This window comes from Carassius gibelio, chromosome A14, assembly GCF_023724105.1.
Source record: "Carassius gibelio isolate Cgi1373 ecotype wild population from Czech Republic chromosome A14, carGib1.2-hapl.c, whole genome shotgun sequence".
Lineage (NCBI taxonomy): Eukaryota > Metazoa > Chordata > Actinopteri > Cypriniformes > Cyprinidae > Carassius > Carassius gibelio.
The window spans coordinates 2583071-2602600 of NC_068384.1; the positions used below are offsets into that span (position 1 = coordinate 2583071).

Sequence of the window (19530 nt, forward strand, 5' to 3'; positions counted from 1 at the left end):
CTAATCAAATATTCAGTAATGGTTTATATTCACAGGCATTACTATCTAATTTCTGCATCTTATAGAGTTGTAGAGATTCTCTGAGGAGCGAGAGTGTGCTGGGTGCAGGGAATCTTTCCCCCTTCTGTTTCTGGTAAATTTTTATCTGTCTGGATCATGCTGCAAACAAGAGAACATGAGTGAAAAGAGAAGGAGGGGAAGGCTTATAAAGAGACAGACTGGAGTTCTGCAGATCTATTATTCAGTCTGACTGAAGCTCTGCTTGGACGTGACTGAATTTGCAAAGAAAGTCACGGGTTCCTTATGAAACGTGTTCATAAGCAGCATTCCATCAAAGGTTGAAGGGAATTGTTCACTTTAAAATTAAAAATGGTGTTCAGAATGCTTTCTTTCCTAAGTGGAACACAAAAGAAGATGTTTGGAAGAAAGTTCACACTGCTCTTTTCCATACAATGCAATACAATGAAAGGGGTGGGGAACAGAGGCAACCTTAAAAAATTATACAAAAGCTCCAAAGAAGCACCACATTTTGTCCATACACCCAAAAAAAAGATTTTCTATCCAAATAAATAATGTAAAATATATATAATGTAAAAAAATGTAAAGTAAAAATGTAAATAAAACAGCTTTTTTTACTTCAAAATTTCATCTTTATATTTTTTACTTTATGCAATGTGTTACTTGCTGTTTCTTTGTAATTGTTTGTGAAATTATATATTTTTTATATAATTTATTTTTTGTATATATATATATATATATATATATATATATATATATATATATATATATATATATATATATACATATATATATATATATATATATACATATATTTTTGTATATATATATATATATATAAAACTCAAATCTCATATCATAACTTAAAATGTGGTCTGTTTGTTATAGAAAGCTTCTCATATGGCTTCAAAAGGTGTTGAATACAGTACAGTATATCTTACATGTAGTGAAACCTACAATTAGGATGCTTTTTTTTTTTGGTGGTGTGGTTTCATTATATGGAAAAGAGTAGCATGAACATCCTCCTAAACCTTTCCTTTTGTGTTCCATGGAAAAAAGAAAGTCAAACTGGTTTGGATGTCATGCTGGTGAGCAAATAATGATAGAATCTGGGATTAGATTGTGTGTCACAGACTCAGAGTTAGTTTGCAAATGTTTCAGCGATGCAGGTGCTGTTCTTGTAAGCTGAAAATCTGTTTTCTTACTACACAAATATTATTGCGCACCTACACTTTCAGTTGAGATCAGCAGTGGAGTCTATAATCCAAATCCCTGTCACTCCACAAGTGCAGCAGACTCTGTCATTCTCTCTCTCCTTAGCTTCTCTTTTCTGTCTCGTTCTGTTACCTACTTACCCTCAACATCCTTTATCTCTTTTGCACTCACTTGACATCTCCAGATTCATTGCCCAATCAATATCTGCCTGATTTCTGTCTCAACCTCTTTCTGGGTCTCATTTCTTCTTTTCTCTCTTTCTCATTCTCACCGTGAAATGTGCCCCAAAGGCCTGTTCTTTATCTCATTTAATCAATAACTGAGAAAAAGTTGTACTTTTGCTATTTATCCTCGAAAGCACATACTCAAACCTCAGTACGCACTAACATTTGTTATTTACAGGCCAAACTTTTTCATAACCCACAAGTTTGATTTGTCCGTCTACTCCGGAAACTATACATCACACTGTGATATGTGTGGGTGTGTATATTAACATTTGTTTCTTCTTTGAATTTTCAGCTACCATTACTACGGTAGAAAGTTGTTTGCACTTTGAAAAAGACCACTGAAAAGTTTGTAGTCAGAAATATTTCTAACGCTTAAAGGCTCTTGTGCTTGCTTAGGGACCATTCACATTTTGCGTCTTTTGCATGCTCAAGTTAGTTATTTCAAATGAAGGACACGTGCATAAAAGAAGTGAAGTGGTCCTGATGAAAACACAATGCAAATGCACCAAGGGACATGTGACAAGAACCAACCAATCAGCTTCACCCTTTCCATACAAAACTGAAATCTCATCCAAGATGGAATGCAGCGATGATGCAGCTGGCATTTTCCACGCATTTAGTTTTTAGTTTTTGTGAACAGCCCCTTATGTTGCATTTATCTGAGCAAAATACAGTAGATACAGCAATATTGTGAAATCTTTCAAATTACAACAGATTGTTTTAACATTAAAGGATTAGTTCATAGAAAAATTAAAATGATGTCATTAATGACTCACCCTCATGTCGTTCCAAACCGAGGACCTAGTAACATTGCCGGGTTTGACCCGGTACGAGCGCTGTGTGAACAAAAGCCAGATCTAATGCCGTGTCGAAGTGATGACGCACGTTATCGCGTGACTCTTTTACCGGCTGTTTTGAAGGAAGATCAACGTTCGCGACGAAAAAATATGTGCAAACTGTAATGAAGCAGAGATCAGCTAGTTCCTCACTTTCCTTGCTGACGACGAGATCGTTCGCTTGCTTCAGTGAAAGTATAACGTGCCTAACGTTTTCGACTCATGCATTACACGTCACGCCCTGATGTCACGTGTCGTTACGGGATCTTTACGAGTTGTGTGTGAAAGCACGCACATATCCCGGGTAATCACTGGCAGTGTGAAAGTGCAAAATCTAGAGACCCGGGAACAATTGCCAATTTGCCGGAATGGCAGTGTGAAAGGGGCTTCAGAGACCATTTGCTGGTCCGGCAGTCGTAGTTTCTGAAACTATGTCCATTGTTGTGATCCCATTTATATGGTATTCATCAAACACATAACATATTGCAGTTGTAAATCACTGCTACGCCCATAGCCCTGTTTTGCAGAAATTGAAATTAAGGTTGGCTTGCTCATTTCACAAACCATGTGCATCAATAAAGTACTTGGCAGATTTACCCTCTCTACCTGTGTAAACGGTATCAGAGCACCTGATGAGCTCTGAAATTACATTACGAATGACCCCCCACTTCTCATTTCAGCTGCTCTTCTCAAACTGCATGACTCAACACCGTTCTCACTAATGGCACAAAGTCTAACTAAACTCAAATTATGGCATTTTTGTTTGTTTGTTTCCGTCATGCTCACGGGATCCGGCTGGAGATATTTATGTTAATGTTTGAGCAAATAGAGAGTCATGGATATGATAATGGATGTGGGCTTGGGGATTTCAGATGGATGGAGAAGAGTTAAGGACCATCTGCACTGCACTCTGTAAGGTGATTTTAACAGTGTATATTATATGTGCAACAAGGGCTTTTGTGCATTTAGAGTGCTTTGGGATAGCAGAGGGAGGGAGTTAGTGTAGCTGATCTGAATGGTCATTCAGGTGGCAATACTGCCATGATCTTGCTCCAGGACACACAACAAGCCTTTTAACTGCTGTGAAATGCCACCAGTGTGATGGAGGGCCTTCAGTGGGCCATGCTCCTGTCAACTTCAACTGAGCTGGGTTCATAGTGATGTCACATCCCCTCCCATCCATAGCTACAGTTGTTTATTAAGTATTTGGACTAGAGATGCAAAAAATAGAGATGGGAAAAATACAATGATACTTCTAAATAGAAATCAAACCACCAGTAGGTGGTGACCAAATGACTTTTAATGAGTGAGTCATTTAATCATTCATTCAACCGATTCGTTCTAATGGCTGATACATTCAGAAATGAGTCTTTATGAATCGATTATTGAATCATTGGCTCACTCAATTCATTCAACAATTCATTCAGTAACAAAACACCACTGTGTTGCTAGGAGACATACTACAGTTCTGCTTTGGCTTTGATTAGAAATATTTTGGTTTGAGAAACTGAGCAAAAACAGTCAATATTGTGTTTCAAATGTAGGTCTCTTAATATTAACTTCTTGTTTAGTGGACTGTTGTTATTTAAAATCAATGGCACATCGCAATTGTGCTGATTTTCAGGGGGAACATCTTGGTCGTATCTTTATTTTTCTACTTTAGTATGCTACTAAGTTCTTCTGCATGAGTCTCTCTCTCACTGTGTGAGCCTCATCTTGCACGACATCAATGAGCTCTGTGCACAAGCATAGCAATAAACTGACGCCAGAAATCGAGATATCACAGTTTCTGGATTACTTTCGCATCACCCAAAATGTCAGTATTTACTAGATGTCTCCGAGATCAGCCTAAAGTAAGCATCAGCGATGTCCGACATGCTGCAGTGGAACCAGAATATGGCTCAAAGGTGGTCTTATTCAAATAGCTAGCTATCTACTTAGAAACCGGCTGCAAATTGAAACTGGATGACACAGTTTCAGACTTGCAAACTGGCTGCGTGTTTTCTTCTCAGCTTTCTGAGCTGGTAGACACACCAGAAACCTATCTAAATGCAAAAAAATCTAAAAATAAAAGTGCAAATTTCATCCGATGTTCCCTTTAACGCTGCTGCACACAAACAGCCTCACAAACCTCCTGTGTCTCTCCTGGAGTGAAAATGTAAAAGACCTGCCAACCCAAATCTCACCTGCTGTCACTTTAGTTGATTCAGTCAAATCCAGTAAAATGCCGTGCCAGATTTTCACTAAAAACTTTCAGTTGAACAAGGGTTTGTAGCTGCCATTGACTCACACTGTGCCTGTACATTAGGTAATGTGTAAACAGCATTTAAGTCTGTAAGCTGTTTATGCTTTTCTGAGATGTGCGTATCACACAATGACAGCCTACTGCACACACATACTGTATCATCGAGAATACACGGTTCATAGGGATTTTTAAGATATGACTTGTTTTTGTTTAAAAAAGCTGGATGAAGTACAAGCAGTGGTCTTGAAATGCTTTGGACTATTTTTAAAACACGCTTAAAAAAGCTTTTGATCTAGATTTATCTTCTTTTTTTAGTTTAGATATTTTTAGCAGCGGTGATTTATTTTATGGAAACTTGATGTTAACTTGATGAAAAGATGATGGAATCAATTATCAATTTACTAATACTACAGTGTAATAGAAATAAATTACTTTTCATGTGGATGAATAAATAAGTTATGTGTAACAACTGTAAGTGACAAGTTATTTAATTTCATTTGCATTTTTATAAATCCTTTACTAAATGCTTTATAAAACTGCACTGCACAAAGGTAGGAGAATTAATCAAATCTACAGAATTGATCAGAATCAACTTTTTTATTATTAATAAATAATTAGTTTTTACATAATTCAGTTTATTTCTAAGTTACATTTCTAGTCCTTTGTCAATTAATGCTCTGCTGCTAAAAAGTTAACTTAGTTGAGCTTTCTAAACAGTGGATTGCTGAACAAACAGAGCTAGTCAAAAATTGTGACCCATTTCTCTTGGAAAAATAGGTACAAAACTATCTCTGGAGCTCTACTCTATGGTACAAAAGCTATCTCTGTACCTTTTTTACCCCTAAATGGAACAAATTACTACTTTAAAGTTACATATTACCTAATATATGTATATATTAGTATGTTTTGAAAGGGCACTGCCCCAATGACAGTTTGGTCTGTTTCTGAGAGTGCAGATGAGTCTCTGATGCATTGAGCTAAACATTTAGTGTGAGCGTTTGATAAAGAACTGAAAATATGTGAATGGGAGGAAGAGAGCAGTAGGGGATTGGCCTAGTGCACATTTTCAATCCTGCCTAACTCCCCCTCTTTTCCGTCAACACTCACACGCTTGGTCTTTTCCTCTCGCCCACACAAGTGTATTCCAGATGCCTGTTTAGACGGGTAGTCATGAGTCATCTCCCCACATGCTCTCACCTGTTCTCCTCTTTCATCAACCTGTTTCACACCTCTTCAAACCCTCGCGCTCCTGGAGAGTTGACCTGAGAGGTGTACAGTAGGTAACTTCTCTCCTCCGCTCCCTCGCTGAACAGCTCCATGAAAACTAAAGTGGGATGCTGTAATGGCGCTGCATCCAGCGGTGGCCACCATGAGTGGAAATATTCCACCGTGTCAGTGTGGAAATCAATAGGCGAACACTCTACAGCTCCATTTAAAAGTCATCTGTGTTCTTGTCTGAGCTGCGCTACTTTACAGATCATGATGCCCTCATTTTTGTTGAAATGTTTACTGGGAAAAGCCTGGAAAGTTTTGTTCTCTGTCTGTTCCACTAGTATGAATGTGAACAGCGGTGACAGTAGAACCCCAAGCCCTCATTCTGTGATATGGTCCTGTCCTGTGGTTTGGTGGGACACTATGCAATAGCCCAAATATATAAGACTCCAGAGCATCTTCTCCCAGAGGGCTTCTGTCAGGCTGAGACCTTGTCGGCACTGATTTACGCAGACACCCAATTTGGAGCAGCGTCTCTGCTGCCAGCCCTAGTGAAGAATCTGAGAGTGTTGGGCTGGACAGAAGATGCAGAGTTAATGTCTGCCAGCACTCTCTTTTCCTCACCCACCAGCATACCAAAACAGTACATAGATTGAGGTGTCTTGTGTTTAAATGATTCTGTTGGAAAGCAGCTCAAATATTGATTTTAAGATGTTGAAGTTTCGAGATTTTAACAGACTGTTTAGCCATGTGTGTAATCTTTATTTGCTGGCTTAAAAGGAATAGTACAGAGCCCCGCACATGACATGCAGGAAAAAATTGTAGGTTTACTAATTCGTTCCTTTACTGTACTAAAACGTGCAAACGATTACTATTACATACCCTCGATTTACTATTTCGTTCACTCGATTTATAAATTGTGCGCACAATTTACTAATTCGTTCCCTCGATTTGCTAAATAGTTTGCACGTGTGCACGTTTTAGTACAGTGTGCGAATGAATCAGTAAATCGTGCGCACAATTTATTTTATTTTTTCTTGCATGTCATGTGCGGGGCTCTATAGAATAGTGTGTTTTTTTTCTGTAGTGTCATACTGTAGATCAGTCACATGAGGGACGATCCCACTGGAGAAACCTTGGGTTAAGTGCATTGCTCAAAGGCACAAAAGTGATAGAGCTTCAAGCTCCTTGTGGAGACTCAGCCACCTCAAACCACACTACTAAAGAATGATTACAAGTGTAGTCTCTGATAAAAAAATAAATAAAAAATAATAATAATAAAATGATTAGACAATATAGATAAGACAATAATTATTTTTACATTGTGATTGATATTCATTACATTGCTGATGATAAAATCTTTTTTCATAATGTTTGATCTAAATAAACAAAAATTAATATACTACAAAAAAAAATCAGTTGTTTTAAAATCCTACAAGCGAATTTAGGCTTCACATTAGATGATAGCAAAGGTAAACGAACAGGTAAAAGGAAATGAACATGAACAATAAAATAGTGACCAACATGATTAAACAATATATGTAATTAATAAAAAATAAATAAATCTGACCACACATGATATACACTGATGTGCAAAAGTTTGATGATGTTAAGATTTTTCAGTGTTTTTGAAAGAAGTCTTTTATGGTCTCCATAGCTTCATTCATTTGATCAAACATACAGTAAAAACTGTAATATTGTTAAATATTAATACAATTTAAAATAACAATTTTCTATTTTAATATATTTTCAGTGCCACGTGATCCTTCAAAAATTATTCTAAAATGCTGATTTGGTGTTCAACAAACATTTCTTATTATTATCAATGCTGGAAACTGATCTGCTGCAGTCATGATTTTGCCAGTTCAGGAAAGTGTTTGTCTTGTTGTTGTTGTTTTTTTTGCTTTTTTCTGCAGTGATCTGGCAGTCAGTGAAGGGACTGAAGTCTGATATTACTACAACTTGTGGACTGAAGTAAGATGTTTAATAAAAGCGGGCTTACAGTATGTATGTATGTGAGACACTGAAGTTAAAACAGTTTTTCAATAGGAATGTTTGATGTACTTCATATTTTACCATCTCCTAGTCATGCAACATCTCTTCCTGTTTTTGTGACATAAAGAACAACGCATGATGTAATTTCTCAGTTGAGATACTTCACTGTCCTCATTTTTCTACAAAAAAAAAGTTTTGTGGTTAAGAGATACTGTCAGACAGAATATATAGCCTATGGTTAACTCAAGGATATATTTAATCTGTTTTTGGAGTGCACTAAACGATCTGCACCTGAATATAGAGCCATTGTCTATCTGTGTTGTTTGTGCACTGCTGTAGGTTAAAGGCTGAATGGGGCAGTAATGTCTTTGCAGAGAGGATAAGATTCAGTATATTCAACCACTCCAGCCGAGAAGCTATTTATAGCTAATCTTGAAGTGACAAGGAACAGGGGCTAAGACACTGTTCTGGGACACACATTCAGGGTAGATGCTGGCAAAACAGGCTGGAAAGAGACCATTGCAAAGCATCTCTAATACATGTGTGCTAGGATGATACTGACCTACTATCCTGAAGCATGTTTTCTTCATGGGCTTCATGACTTATTTAGTTTGAAGTGCCGTTGATGTCATGAGTTGCTTTAAATATTTAATGTTCTGGGACAATTTCATTGGGTTTGGAACAAGCAGCAATCTTCTGGTCTCTCTCGTGAAACCAACATGGAAGTGACTAAAACTGCAGTTCATTGACTGGCCGCTAGAGGCTGGCTCCAAAAAGGCCCATAGACTCCCCATGTTAAAATGCCCAACTTTACAGCAGACAAAAGTTTGTTTACAGCCTGGTACAAAAAGTTTTTTTTGACCTTTGTAGCTAATTTTGCCCTTCATGACAAATGTGAGTGGGTGTGATTTTTTTTATAACTCATCCATACCTGCTTGAGTCATTTTCAAAAAGATGCAAGAAGAACCTACAAACCTGTCTTTAATTTACTGTATTGTTCATTTTTAATTGTGCTTATATATGTCCATATAGCATGGTTGTTTGTTAAACAGTAAAACGCACGAAAAAGATGAAACAGTTTGGTATTGTTTAGTCTGGGATGACATAGTGTTTCCATCTGGATTTATAAACCATGATTTCGTTGTGCTTGTAGTCACCAGAATCAGAATGCAGGACATGGGAGCGCAGGAAGGAAGTTATCATCACAGAACCAAATCTGATTTGTAGGTGAAAGATTGAGGAGGGTGAGGGAAGAATAAATGATCACTTCGAGGATATAAAGGCCAAACTGGAGCATAGGAGAGATTTAGCCACGTGCCCAATAGAAGACCGTGAGTGATGATAATGCTGCAGCACATGCCTAAGGCTGAGTCGGCAGGACTCATGTGTATAGACATCCCCCCCCCCCCCCCCCCCCCACACACACACATTCTATTCATACTGTTAGCCAGCTACCAATGTCTGCCGCAGTGATATCTGATCAGATCTTGTTGCATGCATGTAAACCGCATGTAAAACACTGACCGAATCACATTTTTCCACATCCGATTTAAGCCACTTTCATATGCTGTTTGATACTTATCCAATATCTGGTCATCTGACCCAAGTCTACAGTCTTGTATCCGATTGTACTCTTATTTCATGATTTTGTCATTACTGTCTGTCATAACATAATATTTGTTTACAGTATATCTGTACATGTGCTAGTACAGTAATTCTAGAGCTATGAGATGTGAAACGGAAATGTCAAGCATGCATGTAAAAACAATGTTACAGTAGAAAGTGATGTTCTTAGAAAGGCTTTGCCTGTTCTCATACAGAATTATCATACAAAAGATAAAAAACTGTCAAACATTTGTCATGACTTTAGCAACAACTATATATATATATAAAAAAAAAAAATGTTTTTAGTGTTTTAACCGTGACAAAAAAAAAAAAAAGGAAAAAAAAAAAAGAATGGTTGTTGTACTTTTAAATGTTGAAAAACCAATACTAAAACTAAGAACTAAACAAACAAAATGCTGCATTTTCAGATTTTTGTTTATGACTTTTTGCACCTTTAATAAACATTTTCAGAATGCACAAATTAATATAGAAAAGTTTTCTTAGGCCAAATTAGAAGTAATGCTTTTAACAGCTGTCTCTGGAACAATGCAGAGATCTAATAAATTACTTTAAAATATGATAAAGTAGACATTGCAGAATTCAGAAATTCTATATTGGGGTATAATTTTGTCAATTTTGTCTGCTATCTGGGTCATGGTATCAGAGTGCATCATGCGTGATCACTCAAAGCACTTACAGCACATTGTGTTAAGAGTGCTTCACAAGACTTTATATGGTCCTTTTCGTTCCCTCTAGCACTCCGTAGAACTGACCATAGATTTATACAGGGATACAAAGAAATTTGAAATAAGTAGGACTCAGTATTTTTTGGCTGAATTGTGATATACGTTATACATCTCTGTATTTTTTACACTTTCTATTTGGATAAATATATATTCATTTTAAAAATAATAACACTAATTTCATTAATCATCATGCCCAATGGTGTCCAGCAAGTGATTGTAATCGTGTAGGCTATACTACATATTATGTTCAAAAAAGGGTTAAAATCACATAACATTATAGCACTGTAACATTACAACACAAATAATGCTTTTTAAAGCAGAAGTTAAATTCACTAAATCAAAATTGAAAAAAAAAAAAAAACTGATTGTATTACCCTGCCCATTAGAGTCACTTTATAGGTAGTGTTATCATAAAACTCCACTCGCTTGTATAGGTTTAAACTTCTACATATGGCACATTTAATGTCCAACAATAAATGTTTTTGCAAAATGTACATTTTAGTCATAATTATTTCACTCCCATAAGTTGCATTTGAATTAATAAGAAAAACTGCATTTTACAACAACCTCTTTCTTTATGGTGCCTTTGCATATTTTTTAAAGCTTAAAGTTCCAAATCATTGTAGTGCAGTCATAGTTTGGAGAAAATATGAGAGTGAATAAATGATATCAAAATATATAATGTCTGGCTGACCTATCCCTTTAATTTTGCACCCATCTTGACAGTATCTTAACAGACTACATTACGTATTCTGTGTCTGGCAGAGGTGTTAGAATGTGGGCCATGCGTGTGTGCTCTCTTCCTTCCTACCCCCTCCGTCAGACATGAAACTGTCTGATTGGCTGCCACACCATTCAGACGCATGCTTTGGATGATGTAATATGCAGCAATCAAGCGTCATCGTCGTCGTAGGAACCAGCATACAAGAAGCAGCGCTGATGATGCCAGCTAGCACTAATCTCAGCGCTAACACTGATAAAGGCCTGATTAATGTTATCCCTCCAGCAAAGGCTGCGTGCTTTATCAGCTGATTAGTGCGGACCGCTGGATAACTCCGTAAGCTTTGTGTGATGATCTGCACTTAAGCCTCACTGATTTTATAGCAGCGCGAGTCCGACTACTTCTGCAGTGCGTGCTTGTTATGGCAGATGCTTTTAAATGGGATCAGATGGATACTTCCAGTCCAAAAGGATGCCCAATCCACCCTGGTTACGGAAGTAAATCATAGTAATGTAATGCTTGGGAACAGGCTATAATCGTTTAAACTTGTCCCTCGGTCATGGCAGGCAGCTCAGCATAATCATATTGAGCCTTATTACACAGCTTTTCAGAATGCTTTATTCTGATTGGTCAGTTGTGGCGTCTTGCAGACAAATAACTGATTATAAAACTGTATGATTGACTGTTCCTCCAGGCAACCAATTTCAGCATAGCTATGCTATTTTGAGCATAGATGTTTTGTAATAGTGACCAGATGACTTTACACTATCTATTATTTAACACGCAACCTCTTGTAGTCTCGGACTCCCACATGTCATAAACATGTCTTACAAAAAGGGTGTGGGAAGGAGAGACACAGACATCAAAAATGAAATGAAATGAAAAATTGATGTCTCTACCAAGACAACTGGGCTATGTAAAAAGAGTTTTTTTGGCACAGAGCTTTGTTCTTAGCCCTCACTCTTCCTGCTTCATTAATGTCAGAATTATTATTCCACTGGCTTTCAGAAATGAGAGTGCCTGCAGCTTAAGGACTGCTGCGTTTTCGTGAGGCAGCAGACGGGTGCGCAGAGTGGCAGAATCAAAGGAATTTCAATTGCTGTTTACTCTTCGACCTCCTATTCAGACAGCTCACACTGCATGAGCGTCTGCTTAGATCACAAACTATGCAGGGTGGAAAAAAGGAAAGAATGTAAAAAGATGAAAAGAGAAGGCCTCAAATGAATAACACACTCCCGAAAACTTCGTATAATGCATTCGCTGTGGACATGGAAGTGACTCGAGGCTTGATTGTCCAGAGAGAGATACAGGAAATGCATGTAAACACAAATTTTAGGGACAGTTGAAAGTTCTGTCATTATTTACTCACCATAATGTCATTTCAAACCTGCATGACTTTTTCATATTGAAAATCATAAAAGTCATTTTGGTCCAAAAACCATTGAGACATATCTTCTTTTAATTGTTTTCCAAGTCATACAAGTTTGGAATGACTTAAGATGAATAAATGATGGCAAAAGTTTCATTTTTGGGTGAAGCATCCCTTTAAAGGGGGGGTGAAATGCTCGTTTTCACTCAATATCCTGTTAATCTTGAGTACCTATAGAGTAGTACTGCATCCTTCATAACTCCAAAAAGTCTTTATTTTTATTATATTTATAAGAGAAAGATAGTCTGTACTGATTTTTCCCGGAAAAACACGAGCGCCTAGAGGCGTGACGTGTGGGCGGGGCTAAAGAATCACGAGCGCCAGTAGGCTTTTGAGTTGAGCGCGTCTGGAAGCTGTGACACAGATCCAGAGGCTGAAATTTAACAAGAGCAGCATCAGCAAAGGCGGTATGCTATGTGGTATGTACTGAAACTGTATATATTTGCTTTGCGGTTTTGGAAAATGACTAAGTTCCACTTTATGTCGTCTTTTTTTTTTTTTTTTTTTTAAGCTGTACATGTGGAAAGTGCAGTTTGATGACAACATCGCATGTTGTTTACTTGATGTGCTTATGCACTGATAGCTAAGTTAACAACACAGAGATATTTGAAGCAGTTTTACTCACCGCCTGCGGTTCCAACACACGATCGTGACCCTTTTCCGTTGGGACTGCATTATCCTTAAGAAATAAACGATGTGCAATCCGAAATGCAGGGAACAAACAAAAACACTTGCACAACTCCGTTGATGCTCTGTAAAAATAAACTCCATCCACTCGTCCCTTAATGCTGTTTCTCTTTTGGTAATCTGTGCAGGGTTGTCTTGCCCTGGCAACCAAAAACACACTTCTTTTGTGACTTTTCGCGACACTCTCGCTCTGATCAGGCTGTGCTCAGCCTCTCTCAGTGCTCTGCTATACTGGAGCGCACGCTCTTCCGGTAGAAGAGCGCGCACTTAGGACCCATATAAGGAAATTCCGCTCCATCTAACGTCACACAGAGCCATACTCGAAAAAAACTTTCAGAAACTTGTGACAAACCGGAAGAGGTTTTTTTGGATTTTTGAAACTTTGTCCATGTTTAGCATGGGAATCCAACTCTTTAACAGTGTAAAAAACTCAGTATGCATGAAATAGCATTTCACCCCCCCTTTAAAACACTTATTCATGGACTGTTTGGGAATAGAAAAAACAAAGCAACAAACTGTATAACTATCTGAATCTCTCCTCCACCTTTCTCACCATTTTAATGATAAAAAGGGTAACTAGAAGAAAAACAGGTAGAAGAGGCAACAATTTATTCATGCACTGCAGTACAGCAGTGGCTGCTCCCCAAGGTTTTTGAACAGGTGGTGTGTTCGAAGCTGAGTTCTGTTAGAGAGAGCAAAGACTAATCAAATAAAAAAAGTTTTGAGTGCATCAGCATGGCAAGCATGCATCCCAGAAGGCTGTATAGAAGTGTTGCTTCTATACAGTGAAGATGTGAAGTGTAGCCTTGGATCTATCCTGGATACTTATTTCTGAGGGGAAAAAACAGCATGGTGGAAAAAAGAGAGGGCCATCAATAATGCAGAAGGTCAGATCTACTCTGACTGTGCTGCTCAAATCAAAGCTGGCTGCAGCTCAGATTCAAAAAAGGAATTCAGTCCTGTGGATTTAAAGTCGTGAAGCTCCAAACAGGCATTTTAACAGAGATGTCTTCCCTTGAGGCGTTTTTACCTTCGGCCAAGACTTTGCAGTTAATTTAAAGGGAAAGTCTACACAAAAATAAAAATGTTGTTGTGTTTCACTCACACTTATGTCATTTCAAACCTGAATTACTTTTTTTGTTCTGTGGAACATAAAATGTATTTAGAAAAATATTGGTGTCTAAACATGTGGACAAAAAATGCAATTGAAGTAAATAAGAACCAAAACTTTTAGTTTTTTCCTTTTCACTCTGCAGAGGAAAAAAATCATACGGTTTTGGAACAGTTCGAGAGTGCGTAAATATTTTTGGGTGGACTGTCCCTTTAATGGTAGAATCCATTGTTTTGTTACTAGTTTTGTTAGTTTGAACAACATTTATTACATGATCTGAAATTACCATGATATTCTCTGTTGCACTCTTTTCTTTTTCTTTTTCTTTTTCTTTTTCTGTTTTTTTTTTTTTTAATTGGTGCAAGCTTGTGTTTTTTTTTGTAATTATTGTTTTCCACTAGTTACAGATGGGAACAAAAAGAGTTAAAATTGTCCAGTTCCTCAATAATATCAAGTAGTAAGTCAGTGCCCGCATATGCTGCTGTTCTGTGGGCATCACGTTTGAGTCCAGGCTCACGGACCTTTCCTGATCCCATCCCCTTACTATCATAATAAAGCCAAAAATGCCAAAAAATAAATAAAAATAAATTAAGAAAAAAATGACCTGTAGCAGGTCTTTACAGTGTCTAATTGAAGTCCCCCAAGAACCCCAAAATGTTTGGTCGTCCACATAAAAAGCACACTCTGGGTGACCAAACGGCTAGACTCACATTCTCTGAGGAGCATGTTGTGTGGAGAGAGAAGAACTGGTTCATAGTTCACTCTAGTGATGAGAGCAGGTTTAATTAATTTAGGTCAGATGGGAAACATTATGTTTGGCGTCAAAGTAGGGAAAGACTAAACACTGAGTGCTTAAAGAAGTCAGTGAAAGGTGGAGGAGGAAGTGTCATTGTTTGGGGGATGTTTTCTGCAGCAGGAGTTGGGCTTCTTATACAGCTACATTTCAGAGTGAGTGCGAATCAGAATCTCCTTTAGCAACATGCAGTTCCTTCCCTGCAAGCATCTCCCAGTCAGCCTGCAATTTTCATGCAAGACAATTTCTCTGTCACACTCCAAAATGGATAAAGCATTTCCTTGAAGATAAGAACATTGAAATAATGAAATGGCAGCCCAGAGTCCTGATCTAAACTGAATTGAAAATCCTTGGTGACAAAGTTATGGCTAAAAAAAAGCACTATAGTCACCGAACTATGGAAGAGACTGGAAGAAAAATGGAGCAAGATCCCACCAGCAGAGTGTGAGAAACTAGTGATATCCTGCTGACATCATTCAATGCAGGGGCCTCTACAATTTCTACTAAATTTTGACAGCTGTAAGTTAACCCTTCAAAAATGTAGTTGTAATCTTCTTTTGTGCTACAGTGGTTCTTTCATTTTGATCAGTTTTTTTTTTTGTTCTTTAACAGCAGAAAGGTTTTTGTTGAAATTACTTGGTTATTTTGTCAAACATTTTAGTATATACCCAGAGCTAATATTCCTTCCAATTTTGAGCGATGAATATTAACAATATTTCAGAAAAATCTAGTATTTATAGATTGTTTTCTAATTTTGATTTCCAATGTATGTATTTTACTTTTTTCTATTCAAAAGAAGGCTCTGCGTTTACTCACTTTTGTAAATAAACTACACTAAATTTCGATCACAAATATAGCCAGTGTGTGTAAATGACTTAATCACTTAATCACATTTTATTTCATAAGTGGTCACATTAAATTGTTATTATTGTTAGAAACTAACAACCTGCATGTTTCTATGGTCCAGTTGGTGAGGGTTCAGTTGGTTGAGTTGATTCAGGTTGTGATTCAGGTTGTGACTTTTATTTTTGCAGAAGTGTGATGAAGTCAGTTACTTCCAGCTGACTCTTCCTCAGCCTGCTCCACTGATCCACACTCAGCTGTCAGCTGTCACCACAAAGCTATGCCAAGCCTTTACCCGATGTCGCCGAGCAAGGCAAATGACATCAGATACCTCCTGGAGGAAGCATGGTATTAGCATGGGAAATGAAAACCGCCTGCCACGCTAAATGGATTTTGCATGTGATCTTACACAGGAAACTTAGCAAAGTAATCAGGCAGCTTGCGCAACCTCCATATCTATTTCTGTGCACCAGAAGCAAAGTGGAGATGATTAGAGCTATTTTTAAGCAGTTTATAAGCTTAGCATCACACGTTCTAGAATTGGTCAGACTGATGCGAAGAGTTCTGACAGTCGGCTGCGATACAGCTGTCACCTCCGAGATGAGGTAGGAGACAGCGCTGTTTGCTCACCCATCAGGCCAGATGAGTTTCCTTTGTTCCTTTCTCTTTTTTATCTTGTACCTCATTTTCACTCGGTTGAATTAGCATTAGCAGGGTCATCTGCTCCTCCTCATTTCCAACCATTTCCATTTATATCTGTCTGACTGGGATTTGATATAGGTCAGTGGCCCCTCACGCAGCCTGTGCCCGGTCCCTGCTGCCAGGATGAATATAGAAAATGAGTTATTAATATGCTTAGGTAGTGTGTAATTCAGAAGCTCATGATTATTGCAGAGGGAATCCTGGTGGAAAATGTGTGTGAGTTTGCAGACATTAAGTGATTTTCATTCTCACCTTGGTGATTAGCTGGAGCGGGTTGTGGGCTCATAGCCATTGAGGAAATGAAAGCATGTCATATAAAAGAGATGAGTGCTTTCTTAGCCCCTCACTTGGTGCACACCATAAGCCAACATGTAAAATGAAACATTTTTACTGTAGATCTGCCTTGTTGTGATTCCATGCTGGGAAGTTTACTGAAATTACCAATAATCTGAAAGCTTCAAAATAGTACTTTGTGTCAAATAGATGAATGGTTCATTCTCTATTTAATTGGCCGCAGTCTTGCTCGGTGAACTGGGGTTTGGCAGCATATCAGTGTTTTAATAAGCTGTGAATGAGTTTTACAGAGAACAGAAGTGGTCTATAAATTTTACTGAACTCATTATAGCAGTAAATACAGACTTATTTGGGTCACACAGCAATGAATTAACAGAACAAAAATACTTAGTATTTGGACTCTTAAGCAACACTTAATGAATCCAGGTCTGCATTATATGACAAAATAAGCCAAACCAAGTGACATTTTTTTATGAAAAATAGCACGGGAATTATTTTTAGTCAAAATAATTTGCACACAAAAAAAATGTTTAATGTTTTAGAAAAGCGACTCAGAATTGCTCCGGAAAGAGGAAGGACATTGTTTGTTTGTAGATGTAACTATTGCTGTCTGAAGCAATGACATCCAGATACGTTTAAGTGTCAATGTGTCAAGGCAAGTAAAAGTGTAAGATTCTATTATTATTATTTGTTTTTTTACTTTGCTGATGGAATAACATAAGCTATGTAAATTTGTAACTCTATAGGTACAATTTGTTATTATATTTTCTGAAAGCTTTCTGTAACTGGGCCACCTGTTGTATATGAGGTGTCTGTCTTTTTCTGATCTCCACTCACTCAGTCCCATGATGGTAAAGTAGGGTACAATCTTTTAGCAACCCAGAAACAGCAGTATTCTGGGCTAGCCTCATCGCACAGTGCCTGTATGGCCTCTTTTGGAGGCGCTAGCCACTTGCTGGCTGAAATCTGGTCTTAGAAAACTGTGATGGTATCTTGATTATTTGCTCTGTACTCTTTGTTGCTGTGTTGTTTAGAAGTTTACATACAGTTGTTTAGAAGTGGTGTCAACCAAGTGGCCACCGTATGTTTATTTACAATTTCTTGTTAAATCACAATCAGAACTGAGATGAAAATCTGAAATCTCGATCAAGTATGAAAATGTGATATTAATCCATGAGTAGCAACATAAGGAAAGGTAGAGGGCTAATTGTGAAATTTGAATGATTGTTTGGTTTATTTATTTACACTACTGTTCAAAGGTTCGGGGTCTGAACCTTGTATGCTACCCAAACCTCCATATTTTAATATATTTTGATATATAATGTATTCCTATGATGGTACAGTAAAGCCGAATTTTCTGAATTATTACTCCAGTCTTCAGAAATTATTCTAATATGCTGATTTGCTGCTTAAGAAATATTTCTCATTATTAATGTTGGAAAAAGTTGTGCAGCTTAATATTTTTGTGAATTTTTTTCTAGATTCTTTGGTGAATAGAAAATACAGTATTTATTTCAAATGGAAATATTCTGTAGCATTGTAATTGTCTTTACTGTCACATTTGATCAATTGAATGTGTCCTTGCTGACAGATATAAATAAATAATAATAATAATACATTTCTTAAAACAAAAATGAAATCATACTGACCCCACACTTTCGAACAATAATGTATTTATATATTTATATTTATTTATTTGTTTTTGTTGCATTAAAAATCTAATTGCCTCAAAAACCGAGGGGGCACTTTTGAATGAGCATGACTGTGGTTGTGTTCTCTCAGAATTGAGACAGTATGGATGTGTAACAGGGTTTTGGAACCGTCTTTCGCTCATAGCATCACCTGGGGCATCTCTCTCTCTCTCTCTCAGGCTCTATGGAGCTCATATAAATGAAACTTGCACTCAGATTACTCGTTCAGCCTCACTGATGTGTCGTTTCACAGCTCATTTGGTCGGGAGGTTGAGACTTCTCCCACTCACCAAAGAGTGCAAGCTCCCAGACCAGGACTGAGACTGGGTTTATGAACTTGTGTCCAAAACAGCAAATAGGCATCTTGTTCACAACATAACAGATCGGAATCTGTTCAATACTGTAAACACTTTACTTTGCATATTTTGTGATTGCATGACGTTACACTTTAGGATTGCTGTTTAAAACAAACATATGAATAGTTCACACCAAAACTGAATATTTGCTGAAGATTGAAAAGTTTTCACCCTCAGGCCATCAGAGATGTAGATGAGTTTGTTTCTTCATCAGAACAGATTTGGAGAAAGTTTGCATTACATCACTTGCTCACCATTGGCTCCTCTGCAGTGAATGGGTGCCATCAGAATGAGACTCCAAACAGCTGATAAAATTAATTAATAATCTATCATTAAGGTGTTTTTAACTTCAAACCATTGCTTCCAGCTAAAATATGACTCTTTTATCCATAATATTACTTTTTCCCAGTGAAAAAGTCAGGAGAACAGGGGATGGACTTTTTCCCCTGGACGTGTTATTATGGGTTCGAGCTGGAAGCAATGGTTTGATGTTAAAATCATCTTAATGGATTTTTTCTAACAAAAAGGCAGCTTTTGACTTTGCAATGTTATTTGCTAGACTGGAGTCATGTGGGTTACATGTGGATTATTGTAATGTTTTAATCAGCTGTTTTGACTCTCATTCTGACGGCACCCATTCATTCACTGCAGAGTGAATGATTCATGTAATGCTAAATATCTTGAAATCTTTTCTGATGAAAAAAAATCTCATCTTAGTCTTAGAAGGCTTAAGTGTGAGTGAATTTTCAACAAAGTGTAATTTTTGTGTGAACTATTCCTCGAGATTTGCAATTCCTTTTGCTA

At 37.4% G+C, this 19530-nt stretch overlaps 1 protein-coding gene across 6 annotated transcripts in view; it reads left to right on the plus strand.

Moving 5' to 3' along the window:
- The window catches only part of LOC128027237 (fibroblast growth factor 13), a 119573-nt gene that overhangs the window by 54335 nt on the left and 45708 nt on the right, over positions 1-19530 (plus strand). The gene's annotated exons all lie outside the window — the stretch shown is intronic.